The sequence below is a fragment of the Syngnathus leptorhynchus genome, chromosome 7, assembly GCF_054491065.1.
Source record: "Syngnathus leptorhynchus isolate UIUO chromosome 7, UIUO_Slep, whole genome shotgun sequence".
Lineage (NCBI taxonomy): Eukaryota > Metazoa > Chordata > Actinopteri > Syngnathiformes > Syngnathidae > Syngnathus > Syngnathus leptorhynchus.
Window position 1 is genome coordinate 14,145,001 of NC_141201.1, and position 19,974 is coordinate 14,164,974.

The following is a 19,974-nucleotide window of genomic DNA, read 5'->3' on the forward strand; positions in this document are numbered from 1 at the left end:
TGACTCCTTGTACTCTGTGCTGTACCTGGGGCCAAGGCTTTTGACAGGCTTCTCCAGAACTGTTAACATGGAACCTAAATGTGGTTTAAAGCATATGTATATTGTTTTGACCTGCTTTTGAACTAGTTTATGTTTCGACACACTTTTGGCTCACACTTTAAGAGAACCCGCCATCTGCTTTTTGGACTATAGTTATTTACTTTTTTACAAGTGCCTAATATTATTTGTTTTAATTCCTGAAATTAAATATGATTCAAGAACACTCCTGCCTCGCCACCCTGCCAGAAGCTAATAGAGTTTAATTTTATTTTAACTGCAGATGCATTTCAGAAACGCACTCGATAAAGTGAGGTGCCAGTCGCTGGAGGGAATGGTTGATTACACTTGCCAGTCATTTAAATAAAGAAGGTAATAGAAATGAAAGTCATTCCAAGAACACTGTAGAGTAACAGCGTAGGGTTTCAATCACTTGACCTTTGTGCAGGTATATGCACTATATTAGTGGTTCTCAAATGGGGCTACGCATACCCCTGGGTATACGTGGAGGTACTCCAGGGGCTACGTGAGATTTTACGGTATTAAAAAAAAACAAAAAAACAGTAAGCCTGATCGTCTTGAGAATTAGTTCTAAAAAGTTTGATGAAATACAAATGTATGTTTTATATTCAGTATTCAATTTTAATCCTAGGGCGGCTCGGCTCGGTGGGGCACTGGGTAGCACGTCCGTCTCACAGTTAGGAGGGTGTGGGTTCGATTCCACCTCCGGCCCTCCCTGTGTGGAGTTTGCATGTTTGGGTTTTCTCCGGGCACTCCGGTTTCCTCCCACATCCCAAAAACATACTTGGTAGGCCGATTGAGTACTTCAAATTGCCCCTAGGTGTGAGTGCGAGTGCGGATGGTATTCGTCTCTGTGTGCCCTATGATTGGCTGGGAACCAGTTTAGGGTGTCCCCCGCCTGCTGCCCGATGACGGCTGGAATAGGCTCCAGCACGCCCGCGACCCCCGTGGGGACAAAGCGGTTCAGAAAATGGATGGATGAATTTTAATCCTTAAAAAAACGAACTTTCCCCAAACCAATAGCGGTCACCTGCGGTTGCCTTGATGACGCACTGTAACTTGGAGATGTGGCTAAAGCGTAGCAGCGATGCTGCTTCTGAAAACTCTGAGAAACAAGTAAAAAAGAAGGCAAAACCAGAGCCGATAAAGTACCGACAGTACATGGAAGACTATTGTTTGATGGGATTTACGTCCACAAGTTGTAACCCACCCAAAGCGCTGTATTTTTTTTTTGCGGGAAGAAATTAGCCAACGCTAGCATGAAGCCGGCTGGGGCACATCTCCAGCGGCATCTCACCACAAAACACGGATGCTATGTTGGTAACCCACCGGAGTTCTTCAGGAGGAAACTTTCTGATTTCAAGTCATCCCAAGACACAATGCGAAAAGCCTCCACTACATCAGCCAAACCCCTGGAGGCTTCTTATGCAGTTTCTTTGCTCGTAGCTAAAGCCAAAAACCCATTAACCATAGATATAAATCAAAGTCTGCTTTATTGTCAATTTCTTCACGTTAAGGCACACAAAGAGATCGAAATTACGTTTCCCACCGTCCCACGGTGACTAGACACAGTACACAACACTCACAATCAAATAGCACAAAGAGTAAAAATGAACAGACAATAGCAACGAATAAGTAATAAGCAAATAACCCAAATAAATAAACAATAAATAAATAAATAAATAAGAGCAGCATAATGGAGCAAGCGTGCTAATAGCAGACAGCCAGATCATAGCGCAAAAGAACAGGACAGGTCATGCAGCAGAGGGTGGAGGGGGGAGGGAATTCAGGATCCGGACAGCTTGGAGTATGAAGCTGTTTCTGAGTCTGGTGGTGCGGGAGAGGAAGTCCAGTAGCCAGTTGCAAAGGGAGGTACTGAGGCCCAGCTTGTCGAGCTTGCAAATGAGACGCTGTGGAACAATGGTGTCAAATGCAGAACTGAAGTCCACAAACAGCAATCTCACATACGAGTCCCTGTTCTTCAGGTGGGTGAGGGCAGAGTGGAGGGCAGAGCAGATGGCATCCTCAGAGGACCGATTGGGTCGGAAGGCAAACTGGAAGGGGTTAACGATGGGGGGAAGAACAGATCTGACGTGCGCCAAGACAAGCCGCTTAAAGCACTTCATGACGATGGGGGTCAGTGCCACAGGGCGGTAGTCATTGAAGCAGGAAGGAGTAGGATTTTTCGACACAGGTATGATGGTGGCAGCCTTGAAGCATGACGGGACGATGGCCTGCTGCAGGGAAATGTTAAAGATGTCCGTGAAGACATCCAAGTCAAGTCAAGTCAAGTTTATTTGTATAGCCTTAAATCACAAGCAGGCTAAAAGGGCTTCACATAGACAATCAATTGACAATTATTCTCAAAGCATCCCCTGATCTTGGGCTCCCAAAAGGGCAAGGAAAAACTCAAAAACCCCTACCAGGGGAAAAATGAGAAACCTTGAGAAGGGACCACAGATGAAAAGATCCCCCTTTCAGGATCACCAGGCTGCAATGGATCCAAAGAGGGCACATAAAATACATAATATGGAAATCAAAAAGTGGATGTCCAGGCCAAAGCGAAGAGCTGTCGGAGGTGCCTTCGATTGTCCTGGCAGTGTCCTCTAGGAGGGTAATCCGCTGCAGTTCCCTCATGCTGAATTGGTCCACGAGAATCTAGATAGCCGCCGTCAGCTTGGGTGTCACCTAACCACCTCCCCAGCCGGGGAGGGGTGGGGGGAGTGGGGTCGGGGAGAGGGAGCAAAAACAAACTCCAGCCGAATCGGCTACTACAAGTTAATTAAAGGCCATATCATAGAAATATGTCTTTAAACGTGTCTTAAATGCCTCTACTGAGGTAGCAGTTCTAATATCCATTGGTAGGGCAGTCAAGTCAAGTCAAGTTTATTTGTATAGCCCTAAATCACAAGCAGTCTCAAAGGGCTTCACATAGACAATCAATTGACAATAATTCTCAAAGCATCCCCTGATCTTAGGCTCCCAAAAGGGCAAGGAAAAACTCAAAAAAACCCTACAAGGGGAAAAATGAGAAACCTTGAGAAGGGACCACAGATGGAAGGATCCCCCTTTCAGGATCACCAGGCTGCAATGGATGCAAAGAGGGCACATAAAATACATCATATGGAAACCAAAAAGTGGATGCCCAGGCCAAAGCCAAGAGCTGTCGGAGGTGCCTTCGATTGTCCTGGCAGTGTCCTCCAGGAGGGTATTCCACTGCAGTTCCCTCATGGTGAATTGGTCCACGAGAATCTAGATAGCCATCGTCAGCATGGGTGTCACCTAACCACCTCCCCAGCCGGGGAGGGGTGGGGGAGTGGGGTCGGGGAGAGGTTAAAGGCCACATCATAGAAATACGTCTTTAAACGTGTCTTAAATGTTTCTACTGAGGTAGCAGTTCTAATATCCATTGGCAGGGCATTCCAGAGCTCTGGAGCCCGAATGGAAAATGCTCTAGCCCCTGCAGACATTTTCTTGGCCCTCTGTGTCACTAAAAAACTAGCGTTTTGCGAACGAAGGTTACGAGACGGAACATAAGGAACAACTAAGTCGACGAGATATGAAGGCGCTAAGCCATGCAATGATTTATAGGTTAACAAAAGAACTTTGAAGTCACATCTTGAGGCAAGGCATGCCTCAAGATTACAACAGTCCCGCGGATCTGTCATTGATAATGGCATATATAATTGGGTGTCATCCGCATAACATTGAAAACTAACATTATATTTACGTATTATGTCCCCAAGCGGAGTCATATAAATATTAAATAGAAGTGGTCCTAGCACCGATCCCTGTGGGACACCACACGTAACTTTATAGAGCTCAGAGGACGCATTGCCATGGACCACTCGGTGCGTCCTGTCTGATAGATACGAACGAAACCAGTCTAGTGCTGACCCCGAAATACCAACACAACTTTTAAGACGCTCTAACAAAATATTGAAGTCAACAATGTCAAAGGCAGCACTAAGATCTAGTAGTAACAATACCGACGAAGTATTTGAATCCATAGCTAAGAGGAGATCATTAGTCACTTTAGCAAGTGCTGTCTCAGTGGAATGATTAGCTCTAAACCCAGACTGAAAAGATTCATATCGATTATTAGCGACCATGTAATCAACAAGCTGCTGCGCTACTACTTTCTCAAGCAGTTTTGCTATGAATGGGAGATTTGAAACTGGCCTATAGTTACCGAGACAGTCCGGGTCAAGATTTGGTCGCTTAAGTAGCGGTTTAATGATAGCGGTTTTAAAGGCTGTAGGCACTATCCCAGAGGAGATAGACAGATTAATTATATTTAGAACGGACGGTCCTAAGATTTGAAATAATTCTTTAAGTAGTTTGGTTGGAAGCGGGTCAAGTAAACATGTTGTTTGTTTAGCCGCACTAACTAATTGTGTAAGCCTTTCGAGGGACACGCATTCAAAATTTGAAAAGGTTATCGCATGATCATCGGCGCCGGTAATCGGCGGTCCTGACTGAATGATCGGAATGGTCATCTTGATCTCATCCCTAATGGAGTCAATCTTCCGAGCAAAAAATTTCATGAACTCGTCAGCCGAGTGAAAGGAGCTATCGGGGGTTGGCTGGCGTAGTGTTAGCTTTGCCACCGTATCAAATAGGTATTTAGGATTGTTCTTATTGAGATTAATGACCTGCGAAAAATAACGAGTTTTAGCTAAGATAAGCGCATCTTTATATTTCAGGAGGCTGTCACGCCATGCCTGATGGAAAACCTCAAGTCTGGTTAAACGCCATTTGCGCTCATGCTTTCTACTTAATTGTTTAAGCGAACGTGTTTCATCTGTGAACCACAGAGTAGGCAGTCTACGGCGAGTTTTTAGACGTAGCGGCGCCACAGAGTCAATGGCATTTAACAATGTAGCATTGAATTCATTCGTAAGATTATCAATAGAGCCGGTATATGAGGGCAATACGGCAGTTGCTGGTCGCAGTAGCTCAGATAGCGCAGTCGCAGTCATGGAGTTAATATTACGGCTGCTGTAATTCTGATTGCTATCTTGTCTTTGACTAAGAACTAAAATTTCAAATTTTATTAAGTAGTGATCAGACAAAACAGTAGTGTATGGCAGTACTGTTATATTAGAGGTTGCCAGTCCTCGGGATAATACCAAATCTAAGGTATTACCATTCTTATGCGTTGCTACCTGTACGGCTTGCGTGAAACCAAACGTATCAATAAGAGTCTGAAACGCCGAAGTAAGTGGCTCAGACGGTAAATTCATGTGGACGTTAAAATCGCCCATGATTATTATATTATCCGCGTTTGTCACTAGATCAGCCACGAATTCTGAAAATTCATCCAGGAAGCCAGCGTAAGCCCCAGGTGGACGGTAAATAACAGCAAGATAAAATGACGGTAAAGCGGTAGATCGGACAGTGAGAACTTCAAACGTTTTAAATATGTTAGTCGAACGAGGCGTAAATCTAAGATCGGAATTCGAGATGAGGGCAACACCCCCACCCTTTTTTCGAGGACGCGCCACATGCGAGCTCACAAAATTTGGAGGCGAGGCCTCATTAAGCGGTAGCAGTTCATTAGGTCTCAACCAGGTCTCGCAAAGACCAAATATATTTAGATTATGTTCCGTGATGAGGTCATTAACGAGAACTGCTTTCGTATGAAGCGATCTAATATTCATAAAACCAAGTTTAAGTGTCATCGGTTGGTCAGGGGTCGCAATTGTCAGAGGATTTTTGAACGAAATGAAAGTAAGATTGTGTTCTCTAGGCCTGACATCACCTCTCAATTGTTTATTCGCGCGGCGGGACGATACGACCATAGGAATTTGATAGTAAACATTTGGTACACACGTAATATTATCTGAAACAGGCACCATATCATCAGCTATACCGGTCGGGGTGGAGCGTTTGGATTCGTCTGCCACCTCAGTAGAAAGTGTGTTCAGGTGTACTGTAGCACTATTCAAACTGTGACGCACTAGTCTACACAAGGAGCTATGTGCATGCTGGAAGTCTAGCCTAGCGCTAGTTAACTTGAACTTAACTGCTGCCGGGCGAGTTGGGTTCGGCGCTAGCCTGGTCCGGACACCTCCGCGCTTTCCCCTCTTCTGCTTCCTCGCACACCGCTTCCGACGCTGCCTGGCCGGGGAAGGAGTAGCAGACGAGTCCGGCGATGATTCAGACCGAAGCAGTCCCAGCAACTTTAACGTCCCCGTATCAAAGCCCGAAACGCCGCAAAACTCGCTTTCGCCGATGTCGAGCAGAACCTGCCTGCTGTACTTGTGGCGCAACATGGTACGATCAGACAAACAAGAAAATATAAAACTGTCAGACAAACACTCATTAAATGCTCTGGAGCCCGAATAGAAAATGCTCTAGCCCCTGCAGACATTTTCTTGGCCCTCGGTGTCACTAAAAGACTAGCGTTTTGCGAACGAAGGTTACGAGAAGGAACATAAGGAACAACTAAGTCGACGAGATATGAAGGCGCTAAGCCATGCAATGATTTATAGGTTAATAGAAGAACCTTGAAGTCACATCTTAAATGGACCAGGAGCCAGTGTAAATTGGCTAATATTGGGGTAATGTGATCAAATTTTCTTGTCCGTGAGAGCAGCCTTGCAGCAGCATTTTGTACTAACTGTAGACTTTTGATGCTGGACTTGCGAAGACCAGAGAATAATGCATTACAGTAGTCCAGGCGCGACGTGATAAATGCATGTATAATAATTTCCGCATCACCGGTCGAGAGGATTGGGCGAATCTTAGCAATATTACGAAGGTGAAAAAATGCTATTCTGGTTATATTCTTAATGTGCTTTTGAAAGGAGAGCGTTTGGTCAAATATTACCCCGAGATTAGTTACAGTATCACTCTGAGTGATAGTACGGTTATCTAGAGTTATAGCGGTTTCCTTAAATAAATGTTGATAACGAGCTGGACCAATTATCAACATCTCAGTTTTATCTGGGTTCAGACGAAGAAAGTTGAGAGACATCCATTGCTTGATCTCCGCAAGGCATGCCTCAAGATTACAACAGTCCAGCGGATCTGTCATTGATAACGGCATATATAATTGGGTGTCATCCGCGTAACATTGAAAACTAATATTATATTTACGTATTATGTCCCCAAGCGGAGTCATATAAATATTAAATAGAATTGGTCCTAGTACCGATCCCTGTGGGACACCACACGTAACTTTATAGAGCTCAGAGGACTCATTGCAATGGACCACTCGGTGCGTCCTGTCTGATAGATACGAATGAAACCAGCCTTGTGCTGACCCCGAAATACCAACACAACCTTTAAGACGCTCTAATAAAATATCGAAGTCAACAGTGTCGAAGGCAGCACTAAGATCGAGTAGTAACAATACCGATGAAGTGTTTGAATCCATAGCTATGAGGAGATCATTAGTCACTTTAGCAAGTGCTGTCTCAGTGGAATGATTAGCTCTAAAAGGGTTATTGCATGATCGTCAGCGCCGGTAATCAGCGGTCTCGACTAAGCGATCGGAATGGTCATCTTGATCTCATCCCTAATGGATTCAATCTTTCGAGTAAAGAATTTCATGAACTCGTCAGCCGAGTGAAAGGAGCTATCGGGGGTTGGCTGGCGTAGTGTTAGCTTTGCCACTGTATCAAATAGGTATTTAGGATTGTTCTTATTGAGATTAATGACCTGCGAAAAATAACAAGTTTTTGATAAGATAAGCGCATCTTTATATTTCAGGAGGCTGTCGCGCCATGCCTGATGGAAAACCTCAAGTTTGGTTAAACCCCATTTGCGCTCATGCTTTCTACTTACCGTAATTTTCGGACTATAAGTCGCGTTTTTTTTCATAGTTTGGGTGGGGGGGCGACTTATACTCAGGAGCGACTTATATGTGTTTTTTTTTCAAAAACATTTACTTGATCATTAACACATTACTTACTAGTACAGTGGATCACCTCACATATTATTTTTAATACACTGAAAAAAACAATAAAGCAATTCACACTTTAAAGCACAATATTCAAGTTCATGAAACAAATAAACAAAACAAAAAAAAACAACTGAAAAAGAAATATAGTTATTTTCAAACTAAACTGAACGAGGGTGATTTAAATTTCACCTTTGGCCGTGACGGAACAACTGGGAGGGGAAAGCGCTGTTTTTTTGAGTTTTTAAAAAGCACAGGTCTGGTGAAGAGAATTTAGTGTGGTGATGTAAAAAAAGAAAAAAAAAAAAAGAAAAAAAACAGTAGGGGCAGCAATGCAATTTAGGATGCAAGCTCTGCTTGTGATGGACAGAATGCGAGCACACATCACGCCAGACATGCAAATCACGAGTCTGACGGCGCGCGTACGCGGCATTGTTTACACGATCGATGATCAATGTATTTTATGATTTGGAGTGACAGATGGTTTGGTAATATTGTTGCTATATGATAGTTATTTGAAATATACTTTATATATCGTTATATGGGTCTGTGGAATAATTAGACATGCAAATCACGAGTCCGACGGCGCGCGTACGCGGCATTGTTTACACCACATATGTCAAGGCCCGCGGGCCACATCCGGCCCGCAAGAAGGTTTTTTACGGCCCCTGGGATGATCTTGATTTATTATTAGAACCGGCCCGCAGCAAGCCGGCAGCCCGCAGATCTTTTACACGCACCAATACTACATTTCCCACAATGCAAAGGTGACGCACCGAGCAGTAGGCTGCTTCATTTCAATATATATTGGCACAGCAGTCGTCAGCATCACAGTAAAATTAACTTTCAGATACCCATCAAAAATGGCAAACGGAAGGTGGATACTGAGAACCGGGGGTTTCAAACAAGGTGGGAGTCGGAGTATATGTTCACGAAGGTAGCTGGAAAACCTGTGTGTCTTCTGTGTGGAGAAAGTGTGGCGGTACTGAAAGAGTATAATCTGAGACGACATTATGAAACGAAACACGCGGACAAAAACAAGAATATGGACATGGAACAAAGGCTACAAAAGGCAGAGGAATTAAAACGAGGCCTCAAATCTCGACAGGCTCTGTTCAAAAAAGCCAAATCACAAGGCCAGGCTGCTGTCAAGGCCAGTTTTATTTTGGCAGAAGAGATCGCTAAATCAGCCCGGCCATTTACGGAGGGGGATTTCATCAAAAACTGCATGATTAAAGTTTGTGACGAAGTTTGCCCAGAAAAAAGGCAACTCTTTTTAAATGTGAGTCTGAGCAGAAACACCATTGCCGAGAGAGTAGACCAGTTGTCCATCAATCTAAAAGAGCAGCTTGTGAAAAAGGGCAAAGATTTTATTGCATATTCCTTGGCTGTGGATGAGAGCACCGACATTTCTGACATTGCCCAGTTGTCAATTTTCATCCGCGGAGTGGACTCCAACCTAAGCGTGACAGAGGAGTTTTTGGCTTTACGTCCTATGCATGGCACAACTACGGGGCATGATTTGTATGAAGAGGTGTCAAGATGTGTAAATGAGATGGAGCTGCCTTGGGAAAAACTCGTGGGTTTGACAACCGACGGAGCACCTGCGATGTGTGGACACAGGAGCGGACTGGTGGCGAAGATACGGGAAAAGATGCAAGAGGAAAACGCGACAGGTGAGCTGACAGCTTATCATTGTATCATACACCAGGAAGCGTTGTGCGGTAAAGCCTTGAAAATGGAGCATGTAATGAGCATCATCACGCGCACAGTTAACTTTATCAGAGCCAAAGGTTTGAATCACCGCCAGTTCAAGGCATTTCTGACGGAGTTAGAAACGGAGCATGGTGATTTGCCTTATCACACAGAGGTGCGATGGCTAAGCCAGGGAAAGGTGCTTCAAAGATGTTTCGAGCTTCGTGAGGAGATTTGTCTGTTCTTGGACAGCAAAGGGAAAGACACAACACAACTCCGAGACGAAATGTTTCTGTGTGAAATGGCTTTTCTGTGTGACATTACGAGTCATCTGAATGCAATAAACTTGCAGCTGCAGGGTCGGGATCGTGTCATCTCTGATATGTACAGTACAGTGAAGGCATTTAAAACCAAACTGACTCTGTGGGAGACGCAGATGCGGAAAGAAAATTTGAGCCACTTTCCCAGCTGCCAGACCATGAAAGAGAAGCTCTCTACCAGTGCGTTCCCGAGCACACAGTTGGCTGATAAAATAGGTATGCTTGCCGCTGACTTTCGACGCCGATTTGCTGACTTTGAAGCACAAAAAAGCAGGTTGGAACTGCTCGGTAACCCATTTGCTGTTGACGTGGAAAGCTCACCACCAAACCTCCAAATGGAGTTGATTGACCTCCAATGCAATGATGCACTGAGGGCAAAATATGCGGCAGTGGGTGCTGCGGAGTTCGCCCGTTTCCTCCCCGGCACAATGCCCCAGCTGCGCATCCAGGCTGCTCAAACGTTGTCTATGTTTGGCAGCACATACCTGTGTGAACAACTGTTTTCTTTGATGAACCTGAACAAAACATCACACAGAAGTCGACTTACTGCTGAACACCTCCACTCAATTCTGAGGATTTTGTTGGAATTTATTTCTAATTTAACTTGAACGCGAGTTACTAATCTGACTCCAATTTGTGACCTTACCCAACTGCCACTCATCCAACAATTTGCGCGCTCGTTCTGCAATAGAAAGGTATCAGGAAGCTGGCATTTTCACACACGAGTGGATTTATTCCTAACAACCAAATCTAATACATCACCTGGGTCTCGGGTCCCTCTCAATACACCTCTGTACGTCTCTGTTCCCACCAGCAGACGTACTCTACTTCCGAGTTGCCCAGCCATTAATTATACTACACAATATGCAAATGGCACATAAACAAAGGCATTCTGTCATTATTCTATTGGCTATGTGTACACTGCATTTAACTTTAGCTTGCTCTTATTGGTCTTTCTTCTTCTGCAGAATCATTTGCTCGCTCCTCCTGGTTGTAGTTTTCCATACAGGGTCCCCTAGTTGTTATCTCCCCGCTGCCCCTGGGTCATCTTGTACTCCTTGCTGCTCCTGCGTCATTGTTTAATCTGGAACATTTCATTCGTGCACATCCTTGCCCACATATCTTGTTTTGTCTCCATCGTCACACACTCAGCACTTTACAGATTCATACTCTCATACACAAGATGTCTAATAAACTACTTTAAGATCAAACTCTTATATTCCTTTAATCCCTCTCATGACCTCAGACCACTGAGGTCATCACTCGAATACCTTGTTTTATTGTTAAACACAAAATTTCATACCCTCCTCATGGCCTCAGGTCCCTGAGGCCACCTTCACATACTCACATCCCGGAGGGCCACAGCTGTCTCCGCCTCCTGGGGGTCCTTCTGAGGGATCATCATGTACTGGCCACCCGGAGGGAGTGGCCCCAACGTGCGTTCAATTGTCTTAACAGTTAATGATCTGATACATGGAATACAGCAACATCCGCATAACACCATAATAGCAGCAAACACAGCGATAGAAATCAGTACTGATGCAATCAAGCTTTTATATTTGCCAAAGACGTTTAACCAGTCAGAGTACCAACTGGTGTCCACACCTGAGTGCTCCTTCATTTTGTTACTTAGCGTGCGCAGACCCTCCAATGCCTTAGTGAGCCGACCGTCAGGAGACGTATTGTTGGGAATCAGAGTACAGCACTGATCCCCAAAAATACCACAGACTCCTCCTCTTTCCGCTAACACCATATCTAAACCTATTCTATTTTGGAATGCCATAAGAGACGTGGCTGCTAATTGCTCATGCACTGCCTGGAGTGCCGAGGTGGTGAAGTTCGCCAATCGTTGGACATTGTAGTGGACATAATTAATCCGGTCCACATTTTTGTTTACTGTAATGAGCAGGAAAATACTCTCCCATCCTGCCGCCACTTGATTCATCAATTTGTATTCATCAGGGACCCCTCTTGGAACTCCACTTGCATCTATGTACGTGGGGTCTCCTGCATTCAACCATTCTTGCATGTCCTTTTTCTTCCTCAAAAGGAAGGGGATTCTTCCCCACCGTCCAACGCCTTCCCAATTTATTCTGGACACGTCTAATGCTATCACACTAATTGGCATGATCAGCGTTACTAGGGCGCACTTACCTGAGGCATTGGAGGGAAGCCTATCGTACAACACTTTTGCTCCACACCACAGCCAAACATCAGCACGAGCGAGAGGGATTCCTGCTGGCAAAGACACATTTTCATTACACCATGACTCCTGGATATTTCCAATCCCAGGGCCAGTCCTTGTACCGTGGTTGATAATTGTCCAATTTATCTAACAAATCAAGCCATTGTTGAGTCCAGTGGAAAATTGTCACCCAAGCTTTCACCTGTGTCAGTTGTTTACACTTCAGATTTAGCAGTAGTTGTTGTGTCTGTGTCAGCGTCTTACCACCATCTTGCTCTGCTTCTTACCATACCGTTCCATTGCAGGACTGATACACCATCACTCGTTCTTCTTTCGCTCCATCACTTCTGAAAATAGTCAATAAAGTTAAACATTTGCATCGTCGTCGTCGTTGTTCAGACACTTTCGAGTCCGACTTGGATCCAATTCTCGCCATTGTCACATTCCCTCTCTTGACCTGCCTGTTCGGGCGGTCAATCTTTAAGCCCACCATTGGCAGGCACTGTGCCCCTGTGTCCTCCATACCTTTGGCTGCTTCCTTCGGCCATCGATATTGAGGACGGCGGACCGGACTGGAGCAATCAACTTCCAATTGGATCGGCTGAACCGTATGACAAAAACCAACATCGAATGGACCCTGTGACCACAAGGTCTGTGGCATTTGATCCAGCATCGCCTGTGCAGACTCATGGTCCGTCTGTTCCCGCCCATGATGGCGGGCCAGGAAGACCAATTCAAGGTCTGACTCATCTACCATTTTTGCCATTATTCTGTAACTTTTGGTTGCGGCCGAATGCCACACATCTGAAATCTCAGTCATCATCCAGTCATGTTGTTGTGTTAATCGTTTCACCATGGGCCCCAATTGGCGGGGCTCATGGCCTGGCGACACAGCCAGTGACAGGCAAACCTTCCTCACTCATTCGATACCATTGCTCTTGCTTCGGCGACAACTATACATATGCTGCCACCCCCTCGGGGCCCACAAAGATGCATGGTGATTGTAATGTCCAATCATCTCCCTCAATTTCTTCAAACGCATCTCTATATATCTCATCTGATTCTCTATCATAATATAGAGTGCAATGCAATGGATCCACTGGGGGGTGGTACGGTGCCAATGCCTGGATCCATGGTTTCCACAGGAGGTACGTGGAGTAGACACCTCTCCCAAACGGAGTCTCAGGATTCAATCTCGCCCAGTAGATTCGTGCTGTTTCTGGTACTGTGGGGAGTGGTGCCATCAACCACTGACCCTGAGGTGTCACAGGCTGGGAGCATTCCAGAAACTGTCCGTCAGGAAATGTCACTGTAAGTCCCTTCTCGCCGCACAGAATCTGGGCTCTCAATGCTGACATGTCTCTGCCCATCAAGTTGATGGGTGTGTCCATTGCATGAACATATGAATGATATAGTTTCTGTCCGGTGTTTGTGATTTCCGTTTTCAATGGTCGAGTGAAGGGCAGAGTCTGAGGACGTCCCGAGAAGCCGACCAACGTTGTAACTCGTTTCGACAACGCTGTACTTGGCCGTGGCATGTTGATCGATGAATGTGTTGCTCCAGTGTCCATCAACATCTGGACCGGAGTGTCTGCCACTGTCAACCGAAGCATTGGCTCTGCCTGGCCTGTGCTTCCCGAGCTTCCCAGGCCCCACTATTCGTCCGGGCCGTACCACGGGTCGGCTTGGTAATACTGCCCATGTGGATTCGGCTGTGGCCCCGGGCGGGGCTGCTGTGGTCCACTTTGGTGTGGTGGCCCTGCTTGCTGGTTCTGCTGCTCCGCCCCTGCTGGTGGTGGGTTGCCATTACAATCTCGCGCCCAGTGATCAGGGGCCCCGGAGTTGAAGCAAGTCCCTGGAGCGAACCAATTCCGCCCCAGTCCTGGGAGGGCGCCTTAACCTCGCCCTCTGTATCCACCACGGAACCCTTGGCCTCAGCCCCGTCCAGCCCCCACTGGAGTCTGATACATCTGTTTTTGTTTAACCTTTTCTTGTTTTGCCTCACCATGCAACTTTGCCAACTGTAATTTAACCAAACTAGTCGCCAGAGCGTCAGTTTCCTTTTGATCTTTATTTGCTTTTTCCATGTAGATGCGGCAATGGTGTATCAAATGCCTCTTGAATCTCGGTTCCGGACAGACCAAATGTCCAGATCAACTCTCATGATCGCTTGCACCTCATTTGGGAGGCCGTTCAGCATCGCCGTCCTGAACATCATCTTAGCTTCAGGGTAGTTGCCTGGGTGTTTACCTGTGGTCTCAATCCACATTCATTTTAAAGATATTAATTTCATTCTTTAACATCTACATTGGTTGTTGACAAAGTACACAAATAAACAACATACTTTCTCCATGGCCAGATGCATGCAACACAGTGGCTCACCCTGCAAAGGCCAAATAGATCTTTTTAAATCAACACAATGCAGCATAATTTTGGGAGTGTTCTATATAAATTGCCAACTAATCTCTCATCTCTTCTCACAAATACCATATTGTTAAAGTTAACAAAACCGCAACCCTGATGGCCACCTAACATGCAATAACGTATTACTACATACGATTACATTATCATTTAATTTGACACATCTTTCCAAATTGCTTTTGTTTTGCGTTGCAAATCAGATAGACTACAGTCTAATAAATTCTTTTTATTTACCTATTTTAGCCAATTTCATCCTTTTAACACATAACACTGACAGCACACAGACAACACAAAAAACAGCAGAGACACAGCTCACAAACAACAACAAATAACGCTGCGCAAACGTCATAGAGGATGATGTTTTGGTTATACTTTTTTTTCCATCAGCGCCTTCTATCCTTCATGCAAATGTGCATCACTCTTCTTCAAACATTCTCTGAAAACCTCACACTTTCTCTGCCTCACCTCGATCGTCTTAGTTTCTCCAACCAACTTAAACACACATCGTCTACTTCTCAACTTCCCTATTATCACTCAACAGGCTCCTGAACATTCTCCATGACTAATTTCTTCCATAGGACACACATCTCACTCACACACACATATACATACACACACATACACACACTCATTCATGAGGATCCTCTGCGCACACGCACGCACACACACCCTACACACACGTTTGGCGCACAACATAAAAGACCACAAAGACCACACTAAGAACACCTTTTTGCTCATCTTACTTGTCTGATTTATTCTCTATTTTACTTTTAGACGCTTTTTGTAATTCTTTTCCTTTTATTTTGCAAATTTTAACTTCAGTGTTTCTCTCTTACTTTTTCCTTTAACGCGAATATCTCCTGTACATTTAAGATAATTTCCGTTTCTTCTTTTTTTTTTTTTTTTTTTTTTCTCAGCCAGGTTCCCATTCTGTTACATGGGTTTGATCCGTTTATCTAGATTTTTATTTCGATCAGGATCCTGCCTTTCACTTATTTCTTACTTTTTCTTCCATTAATTTGAAGGGACCCTTAATTTGAAGGGACCCTTAATTTGAAGGGACCCGAGACCATTATCCCACTTCCTCTTATCCGCCATCTTTAAATCCACTCGTGTGTCTCCCAACCACTTTTTACGCAGAACAATTTTAGTTTCCACACTCACACTCACACTCACACTCACACTGATACGTAAATCCCAGATTTTAAACCGTATCGTAACCACGAATAGTTCCAAACTATTCTAGTAGGTAAATCCCAGATTTTATACCCTACTAAGTCCACACTTGTACTGATACGTAAATCCCAGATTTTAAACCGTATAGTAACCGAAAATAGTTCCAAACTATTCTAGTAGGTAAATCCCAGATTTTATACCCTACTACACACTTTCACTGTTCCGCTCATCCTTCCTCTTGTAATTTAGCGTTGTCAATGTGCAGAATTTGAAAAGGAATCTGCTTACCTTATCTCACTGTGGGCCCAAGAGGAAAGACGGTCGGACGTGTGGCGTCTTTATCAGGCCGTCACCTGGTGTGGACGTGGGTCCCAGACCCCGAGTCCCAGACTCTTGTGGTTACCGAAGTCCCAGACTTCTTTAGAGTCCCAGACTCTTTTACCTCTCTTGCATCACGTCACCACTTTTCACACAGAACAATTTTAGTTTCCACACTCACACTGATACGTAAATCCCAGATTTTAAACCGTATCGTGACCACGAATAGTTCCAAACTATTCTAGTAGGTAAATCCCAGATTTTATACCCTACTAAGTCCACACTTGTACTAATACGTAAATCCCAGATTTTAAACCGTATAGTAACCGCAAATAGTTCCAAACTATTCTAGTAGGTAAATCCCAGATTTTATACCCTACTACACACTTTCACTGTTCCGCTCATCCTTCCTCTTATAATTTAGCGTTGTCAATATGCAGAATTTGAAAAGGAATCTGCTTACCTTGTCTCACTGTGGGCCCAAGAGGAAAGACGGTCGGACGTGTGGCGTCTTTATCAGGTCGTCACCTGGTGTGGACGTGGGTCCCAGACCCCGAGTCCCAGACTCTTGTGGTTACCGAAGTCCCAGACTTCCTTAGAGTCCCAGACTCTTTTACCTCTCTTGCATCACGTCGGGGTCACCATAAATTGTTGGAATTTATTTCTAATTTAACTTGAACGCGAGTTACTAATCTGACTCCAATTTGTGACTTTACCCAACTGCCACTCATCCAACAATTTGCGCGCTCGTTCTGCAATAGAAAGGTATCAGGAAGCTGGCATTTTCACACACGAGTGGATTTATTCCTAACAACCAAATCTAATACATCACCTGGGTCTCGGGTCCCTCTCAATACACCTCTGTACGTCTCTGTTCCCACCAGCAGACGTACTCTACTTCCGAGTTGCCCAGCCATTAATTATACTACACAATATGCAAATGGCACATAAACAAAGGCATTCTGTCATTATTCTATTGGCTATGTGTACACTGCATTTAACTTTAGCTTGCTCTTATTGGTCTTTCTTCTTCTGCAGAATCATTTGCTCGCTCCTCCTGGTTGTAGTTTTCCATACAGGGTCCCCTAGTTGTTATCTCCCCGCTGCCCCTGGGTCATCTTGTACTCCTTGCTGCTCCTGCGTCATTGTTTAATCTGGAACATTTCATTCGTGCACATCCTTGCCCACATATCTTGTTTTGTCTCCATCGTCACACACTCAGCACTTTACAGATTCATACTCTCATACACAAGATGTCTAATGAACTACTTTAAGATCAAACTCTTATATTCCTTTAATTTCTTCAGCTCAGAGCCTTACCCCGAACATTGATGAACTTGTGGAAAAGATGGGACACCACCAAGTATCACCCTCAACCTCAAACAAGTGAACATTACTGTGCAATCACATATTTAGAGTTTTTACTCAGTTCAAGTTTAAAAGTTAAAATTTAATATTTGTTTTCACTGCATGTTACTTCTCCTTAAACAAAGTGTTGTTTTTGATTAATAGATTTTTGCACTTTATTTTTTTGTATTTCAATCCAATTATATTTTAAAAATATTTCAGTTGAGTGGATGATAGAAAATTGCTATTATTGTTTTTTCTTTGAAGTAAATTTAGCCCACTTTTGCTAAAATAGAAAATATAGTCTACTGATGGTGCCTTGAATACCGGTTTCTTTCATTTAATGTTCATGTTATGGGGATATTTATATAAAGGAAATTTGTCTTTTGTGTCTGTTGAAAATTAAAGATTACTGACAGAGCCATAAGAAAATATTGCTTTATTTATCTGATCATATTGTAATATATTTGTTAGGTTTTCAGTAGGTTCAATTAGGTTCACTAGACTATATGCGTCATTTAAAAATTTTTCAATGAACATTTGAACAGTCCGGCCCTCGTCTTGTAGCTGATTTTTTTATTTGGCCCTCCGTCCATTTGACTTTGACACCCCTGGTTTACACGATCAATGATCGATGTATTTTATGATTTGGAGTGACAGATGGTTTGGTAATATTGTTGCTATATGATAGTTATTTGAAATATACTTTGTATATTGTTATATGGGTCTGTGGAATAATTAGACATGCAAATCACGAGTCCGACGGCGCGCGTACGCGGCATTGTTTACACGATCGATGATCAATGTATTTTATGATTTGGAGTGACAGGTGGTTTGGTAATATTGTTGCTATATGATAGTTATTTGAAATATACTCTATATATCGTTATATGGGTCTGTGGAATAATTAGACATGCAAATCACGAGTCCGACGGCGCGCGTACGCGCCATTGTTTACATGATCGATGATCGATGTATAATATGTATGTATGTATGTATGTATGTGTAATAATCATTTGAATAACTCTGAATGTTACGTTAGGCCCGTTCTCAGCCTCTTGTTTGTGTATGTCACGTTAGCATACCGTATCGTTTAGCCTGTTGTTGCTGGTTCGTGTCTGTTTTTGGAGTTGGATTTTGACAAATACATTTGCCCCAAAAGTGCGACTTATACTCCGGAGCGACTAATATATGTTTTTTTCACGTTATTGTGCATTTTATGGGTGGTGCGATTTATATTCCGGAGCGACTAATAGTCCGAAAATTACGGTAATTGCTTAAGCGAACGTGTTTCATCTGTGAACCACGGAGTAGGCAATCTACGGCGAGTTTTCAGACGTAGCGGCGCCACAGAGTCAATGGCATTTAACAATGTAGCATTGAATTCATTTGTAAGATTATCAATAGACCCGGTATATGAGGGAAATACGGCAAATGCTGGTGGCAGTAGCCCAGATAGCGCAGTCGCAGTCATGGAGTTAATATTACGGCTGCTATAATTCTGATTGCTCTCTTGTCTTTGACTAAGAACAAAAATTTCAAATTTTATTAAGTAGTGATCAGACAAAACAGTAGTGAATGGCAGTACTGTTATATTAGAGGTTGCCAGTCCTCGGGATAATACCAAATCTAAGGTATTACCATTCTTATGCATTGCTACCTGTACGGCTTGCGTAAAACCAAACTTATCAATTAGAGTCTGAAACGCCGAAGTAAGTGGCTGTGACGGTAAATTCAAGTGGACGTTAAAATCGCCCATGATTATTATATTATCCGCATTTGTCACTAGATCAGCCACGAATTCTGAAAATTCCTCCAGGAAGCCAGAGTAAGCCCCAGGTCGACGGTAAATAACAGCAAGATAAAATGACGGTAAAGCGGTGGATCGGACAGTGAGAACTTCAAATGTTTTAAATATGTTAATCGAACGAGGCGTAAATCTAAGATCGGAATTTGAGATGAGGGCAACACCCCCACCCTTTTTTCGAGGACGCGCCACATGCGAGCTCACAAAATTTGGAGGCGAGGCCTCATTAAGCGGTAGCAGTTCATTAAGTTTTAACCAGGTCTCGCAAAGACCAAATATATTTAGATTATGTTCCGTGATGAGGTCATTAACGAGAACTGCTTTCATATGAAGCTATCTAATATTCATAAAACCAAGTTTAAGTGTGATCAGGGTTTGTATTTATCAAAGGATTTTTAAACGAAATGAAAGTAAGATTGTGTTCTCTAGGCCTGACATCACCTCTCAATTGTTTATTCGCGCGGTGGGACGATACGACCGTAGGAATTTGATAGTAAATATTTGGTACACGTAATATTATCTGAAACAGGCACCATATCATCAGCTATACCGGTCGGGGTGGAGCGATTGGATTTGTCTGCCACCTCAGTAGAAAGTGTGTTCATGTGTACTGTAGCACTATTCAAACTGTGACGCTCTAGTCTACACAAGGAGCTATGTGCATGCTGGAAGTCTAGCCTAGCGCTAGTTAACTTTAACTTAACTGACTCCAAACCCATCCTGACAGGTGGTCTAGTCA

The 19,974-nt window shown here is 43.8% G+C and overlaps 1 pseudogene; it reads left to right on the forward strand.

The window, feature by feature from the left end:
• Positions 1 to 1,101: 1,101 nt before the first annotated feature.
• On the forward strand, positions 1,102 to 17,844 carry LOC147054847 (general transcription factor II-I repeat domain-containing protein 2 pseudogene; annotated as a pseudogene).
• The last annotated feature ends 2,130 nt before the right edge of the window (positions 17,845 to 19,974 follow it).